The 11,864-nt window shown below is 44.8% G+C and overlaps 1 long non-coding RNA gene across 1 annotated transcript in view; it reads left to right on the top strand.

Annotated features, from left to right (window-relative positions):
• The first annotated feature begins 11,461 nt into the window (after positions 1-11,461).
• Positions 11,462-11,864, top strand: part of LOC102771332 — a 13,990-nt gene continuing 13,587 nt past the window's right edge. Inside the window, exon 1 of the long non-coding RNA XR_436479.1 lies at positions 11,462-11,752. This is a non-coding gene — a long non-coding RNA (uncharacterized LOC102771332). The remainder of the gene's footprint in view (positions 11,753-11,864) is intronic.

The raw sequence follows: 11,864 nt of genomic DNA, 5'->3' as shown, positions 1-11,864 counted from the left end.
GTGATTGTGAAGGCAGCCGCTGATATTCTGGGTCAGACCGACCTGTTTAATTGTCTGTAAACCTATTGTGACAAGGTAATCTTCCAGGACTGCATGAAGTATAGTTAAGAAAGGTGTCTGGAAAGATGTCAGATGGATCCTGAGTTTCAAAGAAGCTGGTTGCTGTCCCTCACTTCCTCACACCCATTCTGAACCATGTGAGGAGGACTTTATATGTAGATGCATGTGTTATACACTGCTGAGTTCAGAGCACTCTAGCAGGGGTGGGTGATCACACAGATGGTGGCTTCTCCACCAAAACTGCTTGCTGCTTGACGCCACATTCGCAGAGAACATGTAAACACTTGGCACGGTTGTAAGAGTTTTCAGAAGTGTTACATTCGTTGAGAGAGTCACAGCTTTGATGGTGACAGCTTCCCTTTTGGGGCTAACAGGATTAATTCTTTCTTATTTTTACTCTTGACATTCCAGAAATTGCCACAATTTCCGGATCTAACTTGAATTAGAAAAAAAGTTGTGCTTTTTTCTTTCTTTCTTTCTTTTTTCCTTTTCTCCCTCACTTAAAGAGGGTTACTACACCAAGAGTGTGCTCAGGGGAACACTGGCATTGTGGGCTTCTCAGGCCTGGATCTGTGTGCCTCCTCATGCTTCCGTAAACACCACCTGCAGCCAATCATATTTTGATTTCCTTTTCCTCCAAACTTACTATTAAAGGCATCAAGTTTTTAAATGTGTGCTTTCTATGAACATTCAGTGGCTCATCCACCTATTCATTAAATACATCATTAAGGAAGAGCTTGATGAGTATTAAGTATAGTCTGCCTGAGGGTCCCTCTGCAGGGCCTGAGTCTCCCTGTAAAGTATGAAAGTTGGGGAGGGGACATGGCTGAGGTCTAGAAAAATCCAGGGGTGAAGCACACCTGGAGAACAGAGAGAAGATCAGAAAGACAAGTGGCATTGGTGTCTATTGGCATCTGGGAAAACTGAGGAATAACATATGACAAGGTAGCGGTCACATTCAGGACATTCTGCACAGAGAGCATGTATCTGAGCATGTAATTTATGTGGCCTGTCACCCTTACCCAGAATCGAACCCAAGACCCTTACTTTATGTGGCTAAATCCAGCTTAATTTATGTGGATAAAAGCATGGTTGTTTAAAGAAGCAACACAGGGCTAGGGAAGGCCAAAATGACACAGCAGCTCTTCTAAAAGAATTCACAGCCCAGACAAGGATGTATACCAATAAACATAATATGCCATCAATACAAAAATAGCCAAAGATTGGAAGAAACAATAGTGTGATGGAAATGTAGAAGGGTAAGTTAATTCTCAATGAGTGGGTTACTTCAGGTTTCATGGAGGAGGCAGCATTTATATTGGCCTTACAGAATGAGTAATGTGTGACAGTCCAAACAAGGAGGAGTAAGTGAGAGGAACACACAGTTCCAAATGCTTGTCCTCCTCATTCTGTTGCACACAGAACAGAGGCTGGTACATAACAGCCACTCTACAACATCTACTAAATGAATGAGCGACCATAAGAGAAAATCAGGAGTCATTTAGTAACATGTGACCCAGCTTTACACTTACAACATCATACTGTGGACTACATTAAACAGGAAAATGTACAGAAAGCGTATATGAAACAAACAAACAATAATATGGGAAAGAAAATTGACAAGAGGTGAGTTTAGAAAGCCGAGAGGAAAATAGTGTCAGCCAGAAAAGAAGCTTGCCTTCACATATAATTAATTTAGTTTTTGTCAGTGCCATTTCATACTTTTTGTCTGTTTATGTATATTCTCTATAACAGAAAAATAAAGCAAAACAAAAGAACACCTACAGAAAATCAATAACCCAGGCACAACCATTATGGACTGACCCCTTGTCATACAGATTTAAAGACATATACACTAGCAATTTAAGTGACTGATATTTAACTTAATGATATTAACTTAAAATGGGCTTGTGCAATATGCTCTTTTTCTCCTAATTAGTATATTGTGAGGAAGGAACTTAACAAGAAAATGAAAACTATTAGAAATAACTCTTATCTGATTTAGCACAATTTTCTGAAATACCTAAGGAAAGGGGAAACTTCTAGGAGTAAGTAAATTCTAGTTAGTTCTCCTGGAATATTTTTAAAAACACATTTTTTAACCAACTAAGAGTGACTTGAAACAAAATATATGCTTAGTTATTGCAAATAACACTGATAAAAACATATATAGACTTAGCCAGCTCTTAACAAGGAAGCTAGAGGCAGGCAACCCAGCTGCTATGCAGCTGCTCAATGGCTACCTCTCTCTGCCCCCATTCCCCATCTACAACAAGGTGGCCCCAGAAAGGCTGCCCTAGCTCATCTCCATGTTCCCATTGTGACAAGAAAACAGGAGGGTACGTGGCATGAACTTTGTCTGTCCCTTTGATGAGAAAAGCTAAAAGTTTCCCAATCGTTCCACCCACCTTCACCCAGCAGGCATTTTGATCAGAATTAGGTCACAGGGCTGGAAAATTTGAGGATATAATTATTAAGATTTAATAATTAATCAGTGTGATGTGTCATTGATTGGAGCTGGACAAATCAAGGTACCAAACAAATGTGGGATCTGTTAGCCAGGAGGGAAGGGACGAAGGAAATAAGACAACCAATGTGCCTGCTACACACAGTAATAAGAACCATGAACTGGTTCATGAAACCACCGCATAACTTCACAGCTAGGAGTGCATACTTCCCATCCTTTAGAGGAGGGTCACACTCCATCTCCAGAAACCATCTGCCTCTTCACTAAAATGCACACTACACTAGTCTCTGTGCTCCCTGACACTGCTTCATCCGTGCACCTCACATGCCGGACAGGCAGCACCCACAGAGCTCTGCTTTCAGTCACATGATCGCTGCTCCTGTTCTACATTCTTCTCTGAGGGCCTCTTTATCAGGAAGCCCATGGGCCCAACATGGCCTGCTGCTTTTCTGCAGTTGTGTCAGAATGCAGACATGCTCCTTTGTTTACATAGTGGCTAAAGCTGCTTTTACATTCATTGGAAGTGAGACCATGTGACCTTCATTGCCAACAATATTTACTATCTGGCCATTTACAGAGAAAAGTTTGTCAACCCCTGGCCTACATGTCTGTACATTTTTCAATGGCAAGATCACACCGTGCGTTTCTCTTGTATCTACATGAGCACAACCCTGGAAACACAGTTGGGTGCTCCACGACTACCTTCAGACATGGAAATTGAAGTAAAATGCTTGGTAGCTAAACTCTAATAGGCTCAACTCTGGCATGTTAAGTGACACAGAGTTGGTGCTTCATTAATTTTTGCTGAATTAATCCAGGAATTAACTAAGTGATTGACTAATTATGGCAAAATACCCTAGTACTTAGAGTGTGGGCTCTGGATCCAGGATTCCTGTATTCAAATTCTGTGGGTCCTAGGCAACAAACTCAACCTCTCTGTGCCTCAGTCTCCTCCTGTGTCAAATACAAATTTATCATAATAAAATCATAATATGCAAATCAACCGAATGACCATCCTGACGACCTTCCAGAGGACCACCCCATGACACACACTGGTGCCAGGCCAGCCAACACGGGTGCAATGCAATTGGTTGGGTGGCCGCCATCGCCCCCACAATTGCCCCACAGAGGGAGGCCCAGGCCACCCTCTGCCAGACAACCAATGGGGGCGCTCCACAATTGATAGCCCCAAAGAAGGAGGCCCAGGCTACCCAGCAGCATTGCAGCGTGTAGGCAGGTCTTCCCTCTGGGGAGAGATCAGCGACATTGTGGTGGGTGTGTGGGGCCAGCTAGTGATCGCCCCGCAGAGGGAGACCCAGGCCAGCCAAGCGGTGGCACCCATGCCTGTTGCCCACAGAGGGAGGTGACTGGTGGCGGGGGAAGGGGGCGGCAGCACCACATAGATGGCAGGCAGTGACTGCGATGGGGGCAGGACCAGCTTCTGGCAGCCGGGTGAAGGAAAGCCCAGATAGGCCCTGATCACCAGCCAGGCCTAAGGACCCTACCCAAGGGGTCCCAGATTGTGAGAGGGAGCAGGCCGGACTGAGGACACACACACACACACACACACACACTCACACCAGCCTCTAGTGAGTACATAATGACCTACAAAGTGCTTAGAATAATACCTGGCACATAGTAAGCATTCAAAAAATACAAGCTAGTAGTAATGTTGTAAGAAAGTGTCTTTTAAATAGAGGGTACCAGCTTGTTTCCTCTCTGCGGCCCATCTTTGAGCCCATTCTGTAAAAAGACATGGACACGATCCCTTTCCGTCTTTTCCTGGTCACACTAAACCAAGTCTGAACCTAAAGGAGATTTCAGGGAGATGTCCCAGGGACGCCCAGCAAGTAATTGCGAGGTGCAGGGTCAAGGAATAAACCATCACACATGATGGGGAGACGCAGAAATCTCAGCACGTCAACGCCACACGACTGACCCCTGCTGCCGCTGATGAGCAGTGCCCGCGCCACAGACGGCGGTGAGTGGCAGGGGAGCGTTTTCCTTGAACTGTCAGCTAATGAAGTGGCGAGAGATTAACAGGCCCTGCGGTCTCCACGCTAATTCTCCCTAATGCCACCTGGGGGCTTTCTGCTGCGGGGCGCAGAGGAGTGGAAAATGGGGCGGCCCCGCCAGCAGCCGGCCTGGGCTGCGATTCTCTCCTCGCCAAGCAACACAGCAGCCCAGCTGGTGCCCGTTCACTATTCAGCGAGCGGTTGGCAGGCTTCCTTCCGAGAAGGGCAGGCCTCGGCCATCAGAGCAACATGAAGACAACGAAAAGAATTCTCGGAGGCTCCCACCTCTTTGCTCTTTCCGCAGTTCTCTCCCTAAAAGGGGACTCCGGCCCGGCCGTGGGGGGCCACTGGCGGAGCGTGGACCCGTGAACCAGGCGGTCGCAGCTGGATTCCTGGCCGGAGCACATGCCCAAGTTGTGGGCTCTCCATCCCTGATCGTGCAGGAGGCAGCCAATCAACGGTTCTCTCTCTTCATTGATGTTTCTGTCTCTCTCTCCTTCTCCCTTTCTCTCTGAAAGCAATAAAAAAATATATATTTTAAAAATAAATAAATGAAAGTTGATTCTGCGGGCAACCCACTCGCTTCTCCGCAGCCCTGCCATCTATCTCCCTTGCAACACAAGAATCAAGTCTGTGGAAATGGCCCCGGTAATGAACGCTCTCTGTGAGAGGAAACCCCGAAGTAAGATCGGGGAGACAGCATCCATCCGGGAGCTGTTATCACTGCATCCATCATCATTACTTAAGCGAGCATTTGGGGGAAGGCGTTCCTCTAACAGGGGTGGGCAAACTTTTTGACTCGAGGGCCACAATGGGTTCTTAAACTGGACCGGAGGGCCGGAACAAAAGCATGGATGGAGTGTTTGTGTGAACTAATATAAATTCAAAGTAAACATCATTACATAAAAGGGTACGGTCTTTTTTTTCAATAGTTTTATTCATTTCAAATGGGCTGGATCCGGCCCGCGGGCCGTAGTTTGCCCACAGCTGCGAGTCTAACAGGAACGCAGCTCTGCCCAAGAGCCCGCTCCCTAGACTCTCCGGTTCTGAAAGAAGCATCAGTTCTCACCCCAAAGCACAAGCCAGGGGAGAGCAGGAAAGGACTGTGTTGGTCCGCGGGCATCGTTCAGGCAAGAGGCCAAGTCCGCTGGGAGGAAACAGTGTGTGCGGAGAACTGCCTCCCGCATTGTAATCACGTTATCTCCTTGCACATCCTCGACTGTCAGGTGAATCCCGCTGCATTTCAGCTCCTTCTGGCGGGCTGCGGCTGATTGTCAGGCCCTTGGGAAGCGGGAGAGCGTTGCCTCCTGCTCCGTCTCTCTCTAGGGTCGCCGTGTAATTGTGCGGCGGGAGGAACGGGCCCTGGAGATGGCGTGACAGTCACTTCTCATTACCTCCCACTTGGTTCATTACGTCTGCAGACAGCGACGGCCCATGTGTGGATACTTCCATTACACGGAAGGATGTAATGTGCTGCTGACCTCGGATGCCTTTCGAAGAGGGAGAAGGCCGTTTATTCCAGGCACATACGATCTTGTTTGCAGGGGCCATGCCAAAGGGATGGAAAGCGACACGGAACAGATGAGCAGTGATCAACACGGGAGAACCCGGTCCACCTGGACTTATACCCAGGGATATTTATGTGCGTGCATCCACTGACACATACAGCCTCACATAAAGGATAGAAGCCTCACTTACTAATCTACCAACCATGCCTTTAACAAGCAAACCCACTCATTCAGGTATACTGTACACAGCTATTCTCTGTACCCTCTCTCTACTGGCATTCCTCCTGCTCTCTCTCTCTCTCTCTCTCTCTCACACACACACACACACACACACACACACACACAAATGCAAAAGACCTTTTTTATAGGCAAGGGTGAGTCCTGGGAACCATGAAATGCAAATACACTATTTCATGCCTCTTGCTGAGGGGTGGAAAAGGCCCCAATTAGACTACAAACTAAGAGAGGTAATAAGAAAGAAAACAGAATTACAAAGAATTATAGATTGCTAGAATCAGGAACGAATCTCCGATATTATCTATAACAGAAATGCTCAGACTTTTTCTTTAAAGATAAATCACTCCCCAAAAGTTAGTAAAAGGTGCCTAAAAAGAGATAGGCTTGATGCAGTAAATCTTGGATGCAGCATACTATATCCTCCTGCTGGGATTCACAATTGTGTCAGCTTATCAAAGGTCCTGAGAATTCCTGTTCAATTTAACTCAGTGTTTATCTGCTCTATTAATTCAAGAATGCTTTTTTAAAAAACCTGCAATCTTAATAGCATCCTGCGGAATAATTATGCAACAGAGAGATACTGTTCTAATATAGTCCCATTGTTTTGTATACATTTGCTATATAGTAATAATTCTCAAATTTTAGCATGCATTGAAATCACCAATAATCTGTAATCCTGACAGATTATTCAGCAAACTGGATAAGGCTCAGGAACCTTAATACTTACCAACAATCCTAATGCAGAGAGCCTCTTACCCACTTTGGGAAATACCAATTCACACAGGTGCTCTTTGTCTAAATTTGTCAGGGATTAAACTACACATTGTTAACAAGAGAGCTCTACAGTTAATAAGATGAATGTCTGCAGCTTTGACTCTAAAAGTAGGCCAGGTTTATCTTGACTTGCAAGAGCTTTTTTAATATGAAAATAAATATTTGCCTCTATAAATTTACCAGGATTTATGGTTTATTCACCTTTATACCTGGCTTCAACCCTAGATCCTTTGCACTTTCCCACTTTCTTGCTTCCCTAATCCATTTTTATTAATTTATTCATTCATCAATTATTTAAAAGGACCCTCTGGGTATTGAAATGCTAGGGATAGCAGTGAACAATAAAAACACAAAAATCCTCACCCTTATAGGATAACTTCCTAACAAAAGGAATACAGTAACAAAACATCCACTTAACAGATAAGTAAACAACAGTAAATTAGAGTTAGGAGGTGATAGTGTTATGAAAGAAATAGAGCAGGCTGAGGGGGATCAGAAGTATGGGTGGGCAGGGGGCTGCAAAAGGGTTGCAATTTTTAAAAGGGCAGTGGGAATGACATTTGGTCAAAGTCTTTATTTTTTAATCTTTATTGTTGAAAGTATTACATAGGTCCTCCTTTTCCCCCCATTGACCTCTTCTAGCCCACCTCCTCCCTCTCCCCCCCCCCCCCCCGCCGCCTCAGGCCCTCACCACCCATTGTGTGTATCCATGGGTTATGATATTTTCATACAATTTCATTGGTTGATCTCTTCCCACCCTCCCCTACCTTCCCTCTGAGGTTCAACAGTCTGTTCATGCTTCTATGTCTCTGGATCTATTTTTGATCAGCAGTTTATGTAGTTCATCAGATTCCACATATGAGTGGGATCATGTGATACTTATCTTTCTCTGGCTGGCTTATTTCTCTCAGCATAATACTCTCCAGGTCCATCCATGCTGTTGCAATGGTAAGAGTTCTTTATTTTTTATTGCCATGTAGTATTCCATTGTGTAGATGTACCATGGTTGTTTTATCCACCCATCTGCTGCTGGATACTTAGGCTGTTTCCAAATCTTAGCTATGGTAAATTGCACTGCTATGAACATAGGGGTGAATATATCCTTTCTGATGAGTGTTTCTGGTTTCTTAGGATATATTCCTAGAAGTGGGATCACTGCACCATTGGGCAGTCCTGAAGGAAACAAGGGAGGTGGCCTTGTATGCACATAGAGTCAGAGTCCAGGCATAGAGAACAGCCAGTGCAAAGGGAGCTGCCTCCTGTGGAGAAGGAGCCAAAGGCAGGTAAGTGAGGAAGAGGAGGAGAGAGGAGAAGAGGAAGTGCAGTCTGAGAGGTAGCAAAGACAGGGTCACCTTCGTCATGGCTTGGAGTTTTACTCTGAGAGAAAGGAGAAGCCACTGCACCATTTTAAGCAGAGAATGGGATTATTTGATTTTTGTGTTTAAAGGCTCTGAATTTATTCAACAGAATTTATTCACCATTGACTGGGTATCTACTCATATGCCAGGCATTGAGCTGGAGCCTAGATTGCAAAGATGAACTATCCCCAAAGCACAAACAGTCCTTGGGCCTCTGGAACAGGTTGGTGCAGGTCAGTGTTTGTATATTTAAAACCTATTGTCCTGCTGGCCAGTGTGGATTAGTGGTTGAGCATCAACCTGTGAACCAGGAGGTCATGGTTCAATTCCTGATCAGGGCACATGCCAGGGTTGCGGGCTCGATCCCCAGTGTGGAGCATGCAGGAGGCAGTCAATCAATGATTCTTTCTCATCATTGATCTTTTTCTCTCTCCTTTCCTCTCTGAAATCAATAAAAATATTTTTTTAAAAAATAAAAAAACAAATAAAATCTATTGTCCTTGCCCCTTGCATAACTTCATGATCTCAGCATCCACATGCTTGCTAGAGCAGGCAGGCTCCAGCCAGATCCATCAGGGGACTCAGGTGCCCAGTCCTGCCCTAAACATACTGTGTGTCCTTCGGCAAGACATTAATTCCCCCCTTTTCCTGGGTTTTCCCTCCATTTACAGGAGTTTATGCAGAAATATATTTGTGCTGTCTGATTAGATAACCAGCACTGAGAGCAGTAGGGTGTACTGGAAACCGGACGATTTTAATTTTCCCTCAAAGTAGGATAAATAGAGAGTCGCGTACATTCTCCTGCTATCCATTCTGGCAGCACTGCCTCAGCTGGAGACCGTCTGCAAGCTGGCAGGCCAGAAGCGCAGAGGAACTTATCTGAGTTCCCGGAGATGAAACCTGCTAGTTATCAACAACTGAAATTCCAAGAGAGGGCCTTCTGGGAAAGAGCCATTTGCAGCGACAATCTCTGTTTAACTCGCGTGCCCTCCTGCTAACTTCTTCCTATTGAGGAAGGATGGGAAAAGTCATATTTAATTTCAGCTTCAAACATAATTCTAAATGATAGATGTGGCTTGCTCGCCTCACCTGCCAGTCCTCAATAGATACTTAAGAGATGAAACCTCCATTCTGAGGAAATGGAAAATAAAATGACAGACTTCAAGCAAAGTGGTTCAGGAAACCAAAATTATTTTCATTGCGGCTGTGTTTGCCTGCAATATGCAGATGCAGCCTTGACGAACAGCAACACCATTTTCACCAAATGCTTATGATGTAACCGCATGAAATCAGGAAAACACGGGGACTTGGCAGGCAACTGGGGAAAGAGAAAAGTAACACAATGCCATTTCAGACTGCAGTCTGCACTGAGCTAAACTACTACAGATGTTTTTCCTTTGTCTTCGTTTAATGGTTTCTCTAAATACAATGTCTTCCTTAATCACTCAAGGCAGCAAAATTGATGGCATGCTAATTAATAGCAAGATGCTTAGCTAAGCAATTCTATATTTATGCCTCTGAATATGTAACTATCTTTTTAGAGCTTTCATGTTTTTCCTTTTACCTTTCTTCTGTCAGATTTCACTGGTAGAGTAAGGAAGTATTAGGAACACAAAATCTTAGGTGGCTTGACAGGATTGATTTTACTTAAACAATAAGAAAAGAAATAAGCTATGCTACTTACCCATAACTATATTGGTTATATTATTAGTCCTATTAGTTGTAAACTCAAAACAAGGACAGGTTGTACAGGGAGCAAGAACTGCAACTCAGAAAGGAGAACTACAGGTATAAGTCTGCTTCTCACCATTACTGTTAAAATTAAGAGGCAAAATTAGGTCTTTTTTCCCTGCTCCGAGATTCTTGAACTTTATATTATCAGCAAAGCATGTTGCTGCACCTGCTCTGCTAATCCCTAGCCCTGGATCAGCTCAACTGTAACTTTCTCAGCTCCTACTTCAGGACAGCTGAGCACAAATTAGGAAAAATCCCCTCACTCTGGTTACTGGCATTGTGTCAAGTCTATGTTCTCCGACATCAGCCGGACCCTCCGGGCTACTGGCAGTCTTTCTGTTTGTCCCCAGTCAGCTCTGTGTCAGATTTCCCTTACAGCTGTTCCAAACTATCAACATGCTCTCGATCCCCTCCTCCTAAGTAAATGTCCTTGTCCATATGTCACAGACAACATGAGGTCCTCTCCTTCCCCTCCACCTGCAGCTTGACCCAGAGGGTCACCCACCTTTTCCTCCCTTCCTCCCACCAGAGGAGAGGTATCTCTTCTAGCCCTAAAAGTTTCTACCTCTAGAGCATCGGTTCTCAACCTATGGGTGTCAACCCCTTTGGGGGTCGAACAACCCTTTCACAGGGGTCACCTAAGACCATCGGAAAACACATATATAATTACATATTGTTTTTGTGATTAATCACTATGCTTTAATTATGTTCAATTTGTAACAATGAAAGTACATCCTGCATATCAGATATTTACATTATGATTCATAACAGCAGCAAAATTACAGTTATGAAGTAGCAACAAAAATAATTTTATGGTTGGGGGTCACCACAACATGAGGAACTGTATTAAAGGGTCACAGCATTAGGAAGGTTGAGAACCACTGTTCTAGAGAATACTGAACACCATCTCCTCAGGCTTCTTCTGGGACTTCATTACATTAGTCACTTGTCCTCAGACCTCCATGTCCCTTTAGTCTGCAGATTTGCTCAAGTTTTTCCTTATCGCCAAGCACGCACCTGCACACACATATGCACGCATGCATAATTCCTTAATCATTTCAGCCTCTCACTCATGCTGCAAATTGTCTTGTAGAGCAATTATCTGTTTACATGACAGTTTTCAGCTGGTCCAGCAGTTTTTAATCATTATTGTGTCACAGATCCCTTTGAGAATCTGATTACAGCAATAGACCTTTTCCCTGGAGACAAGGAAAAGGTGTCTACACACACACGCACACACACACACACACACACACACACACACATTGTACATGCGATTCCAGGTTGTTCTTGTTCACTGACCCCCATGGGAGAAACGCCTGCCGCTCACCACCAGTTACAGTTTTTCTCCTCTTCCTGGCACACAGGAGAGTCCTGCTTCCTTGCTGACAGGATTAGTCCCTGCATTGGCCAATGGAATGCGAGTGGAAGTGATGTGTGTGAATGGTTTAAGAGCCTGAACTTGCTGGGCTATGTTTTCCCTTTCTACTCTGTCACCGTGACCTCTGGGTTCCAGACAGAGACTGCTCGTCAGCATGGGTCCTGGCGTGAAGAGGAGGCAGAGCAGAGCACCTGGCCAGCCTACGATGGACATCCAGAGTGAGTAAGAAATAAACCTAGCTGTTTAAGGGGGCTGAGATGGGGATGGTTGGTTAGTGTAGCAGAACCGAAGCTATCTACTTGATAGCAGGGTACTCTCCATTGGATATGA

Source organism: Myotis davidii, unplaced genomic scaffold (genome assembly GCF_000327345.1).
Source record: "Myotis davidii unplaced genomic scaffold, ASM32734v1 scaffold967, whole genome shotgun sequence".
Lineage (NCBI taxonomy): Eukaryota > Metazoa > Chordata > Mammalia > Chiroptera > Vespertilionidae > Myotis > Myotis davidii.
This window is presented reverse-complemented; position numbering and strand designations above follow the sequence as displayed.